The 3,853-nt window shown below is 33.6% G+C and overlaps 1 long non-coding RNA gene across 1 annotated transcript; it reads right to left on the bottom strand.

Annotated features, from left to right (window-relative positions):
- Positions 1-1,806: 1,806 nt before the first annotated feature.
- LOC118735255 lies at positions 1,807-2,598 on the bottom strand. The gene is made up of 4 exons (XR_004992551.1): positions 2,560-2,598; positions 2,438-2,499; positions 2,218-2,345; positions 1,807-2,161 (listed from the first exon to the last, which is right to left on the bottom strand). It is a non-coding gene; the product is annotated as an uncharacterized LOC118735255 (long non-coding RNA).
- Positions 2,599-3,853: the final 1,255 nt, after the last annotated feature.

The raw sequence follows: 3,853 nt of genomic DNA, 5'->3' as shown, positions 1-3,853 counted from the left end.
ATTGGCAACCCTCGATCGGCAGTTTGACAGATATCATAGATAAACATCATGATGCAATAATGAAAGGTGTTGTACGTTGTGACAGCTCGAAATCGAACTACCTTAGGTCAATATTGTATTTTGAAAGTACAAGATAAACGGGAATAAAAAAAAGCCTTTTAGTTGAAAAAGTACTAAATTGTATGCCTTCTCAACAGCGTTCCGATTATCAGAATAGGTATATATATGGCTTGGTAGTCTCATAAAATTGTAGATAATTAAAATAATAAAATTAGGCGTGTTTTTATTCACAGGAATATGATAATATGCTTAAAATTTTCGAGCTGATGAATACCCAGCTAGAACAGTATGACTTATATAATTCCTTTTATGAGCCGTATCACTAAGAAAATTATCCCTTATGAATTTGAAATGTGTCCCTTATATTGTACAGGCCAAAAAGAGGAATTCATTTACGTGTGATCTTTTGTCCCCCTCTTTCATATAGGCTTCTTGTGCGCATATATCAGGTTTCATAGCTGTTGACCATACCAATAATGCCTCATGCTCAGTTTTACTTGATCAATTCGTGTTCTCGAGAAAAAAAATTTCACGATTCAAAAATCTGAGTATAGCCGCCAAATTCTTTTCTCAAAATTTTGAAAATTCTTTGTTTTTTGCCCTATATTTGCTTTGTATGGTATTTTCAACAAAATATAGGCCAAAAACGATAAATGTTCAAACTTTGGAGAAAAACAATTTTTCAGATTTTTGGATCGTGAAAATTTTTTTTCTCGGAGAACACGAATTGATCTAGTAAATCTTAGTATGAGGCATTATTGGTATGGCCAACAGCTATCAAACCTGATATAGTCGCACTAAGGTTTTTTTGTGTTCCACAGTGTTATACAAGGGATACTTTGAGGAATCATATAAGGAATTATACATTACCCAAGTCCACGTATATCCAAGTTCGTGTCATACAGCAAGCATTGACTACTTTTTAAAGTTTTATTTATTTGTTTTTGAAATTGACGACATATTTCAGAATTTGTAATTAATACGTTGTGTTCATTTTAGTAAATCCACTTTTTTTAATTGTACAAAATTTATTATATACATACAGTATCGGTCATATCAATAGCAACCCCATTTCAAAGTAATATTATTTCCCTCTCATGTTAATTTATTTATTGCTAAGAATTTGCAACAAAAGTAAAGTTGAATTTCTAACAAAACTCATATAAACCGAATTTTAAAACTTCGTAGAAAACTACAAAAAATACAACAAATTTTCAACCAAAATTCAAACCTTTTTCTCAGAAGTGTTAGAATTTTTTTGAGCACTCAGTTTTATAGCCCCTTCAATTTTAGTCTAATTATATGCAAGTTTGAAGTGGCTAAAAATTACCTTAGTTTTTTTAGAATCGATTAAAAACAAATCGTGTTTAATCGTCTTCTATATAAAGAAAACTTCGACCATATATCGATGGCTGAGTAGAAGATCGACCTATCTCGGCAGTCAGGTCGAAAACGCCCGATATCAGAAAGCTTTTCAACGCCCTATTTCAAAATTTGGCTGAAAAACGCCCTATTTTAGAATTTGATTGAAAAATGCCCTATCTCGGAACTCGGTTCAAAAACACCCTATCTCAGCACATTTTCGAAGTATTTTTATTTGAGATAGGACTTTTTTGAACCGACTAATAATAATAAAATATGTACTATATACATATCTAGTTTCAATATAAAAAAATTTATGTACACCATTAATTGTGTATACATATCTAAGTCAATATATGTGATATACATGTACATACATCTACATACATATCGTCGTTTAAAGTACAAAACCATGTATCAATAAATTGCAAAACCGCGTATAGAGATAATGCAAACCCACGTATGCGAGGTTGCATAAATTAATTTCTAGAGAGTAAAAACACTCATATTTCAAAATGGTTATCTTTTTGTAAAAAGCAATCGCATTTTTGGCTAGTATATTTCAGGAAGAATGGATAAGGATTGATCCAAAAACGTGTGTGAGCGAATCCAATTTTTAGCAGCAAATGTCAGTTACGCGGTTTTGTACTTTAAGCGACGATATGTATGTTAACAGGAACGCAGCAATCTAATACACGGGTGGAGCAGGAACGCAGCACAGCAGAAGCATACAAAAAATCTGCAAATAAATGGTTTTTTAGGTTTTTAACAAACGAGAACCTGGTTTCAACTTACTTCAACGTGTCTAAATCACAACGCACACACTAATGCAAAGGCGCAACAGGAACGCAACACTATAAAATACGGGCGGAGCAATATACAGGCGGAGCAGGAACGCAGCACAGCAGAATCGTCCGAAAAATCTGCGAATAAATGGTTCATTAGGTTTTGAAATAACAAAGAGCTCAAATGGAATGGTTCATCAATAAAGTCAAAATAATATGTTGTAACTTACGTGTATTAGCCCTTAATCACAATACCAGCACAGGTCGGTCAGCGAAACACTAAGGAAATGACCTAATAAATGCAAAATTATAACTTATTTGTAAAATAATTCGGTTTTATTACAATACTTACCAAATTTCACGCAATTGGAAAACAAATGTCAGCGAATAAGAACAAAACGAACAACGAAAATTGAATCAATGTAGCTTGTTCAGAATTTTTTCTAATATTTTGGGAAATGTTCAGTGAAAATAGCAAAGAAACAACACAGTTTCTCCTAAGGTAGTTCAAGATGGCGGATTAGAGCGAGAAGTTGCCAACGTATAACACCTTTCATTATTGCATCATGGATAAACATATTTGTCTAGTCTTGCATTTTTTCTTATTATTATTCATTTTGATCTCGTTAATACCGCTCGCGTTTATACATTGTGCCTTAATATCAGTAAATCTCTTTATAAGTCTTCTTATTCTCACACTCGCGCAAAAATCGTGAAGCAGTTTTATCTGGAAGCGTAAAGTTACTCGCGTTTAGTTTCATGGTACAATAAAAACAGGTAGAAGCCAAATTGACATCAAACCTACAAAAGTCAAAGTTTTCGGGAGAGTAAAAATAAAAATGAGCGTGGAAAAATAAAAAATTACATTTCGCTGGTTGACGTTTTTGAGTAAATTCGAAGTTTTGCTTTTATTTATTTATTTTCTTTAGTTAAAATTTGTTAATTTGTATATTGTTTTCTGTCTTTGATTTATAAGTTGCAGTGTTGTTGGAGGGACTTTCCGGCATAAGGGCTATAGGAACAGCACTTGACATCAAACGTGCCTTTCCTCTACCTCCCGGTGTATTTATGAAATCTGCTGCTTTAAAATGTTTAACGCACAGCAAGGCATTTCGCTGCAGCTCTACCCCACAGCTGCTTTCCCAACGCTCCTTACGCCAAGTACATTGAGGCACGTTAAAAAAATTAGTGGTGTCTTCATTATATTTAACACCACATAAAAAAAAGCGCTTCAGGTGTTGCATTTTTAACACATAGACTAAGTATAAACCGCACGACACTACAAAAATTCAAATGCTAATTAAAATTTGTCATTAACGAACATTCAAAAAAAGAACGACATGTCACTCAAAGCGTAACGAAATATAGGAAATAAAAGGAAAACAAGTTGAAGTTTAAAGGTTTGGTTCTCATGAGAGCAACGTCATTTTGGCTTCTACCTGTATTTATGTGCCTTGGTTTAGTTTAAGCGTTTATAATAAAGCGATTTTTCAAATTGAATCGGTCGTGGTTTCATTTGAAGCAATAAATCGAAGTAAAGGAGGTTCTGTGCATTAACTTGGTTGTTTGTGCCCGACCCGTGTCGCCGTCTACAATTTGTTGCCGTTGAGGTTGCCTGCTGCAAACCAGCTACATCCGTCATCGTA

The sequence above is a fragment of the Rhagoletis pomonella genome, unplaced genomic scaffold (assembly GCF_013731165.1).
Source record: "Rhagoletis pomonella isolate Grant_MI unplaced genomic scaffold, Rhpom_1.0 Rhpom_scaffold_00003, whole genome shotgun sequence".
NCBI lineage: Eukaryota > Metazoa > Arthropoda > Insecta > Diptera > Tephritidae > Rhagoletis > Rhagoletis pomonella.
This window is presented reverse-complemented; position numbering and strand designations above follow the sequence as displayed.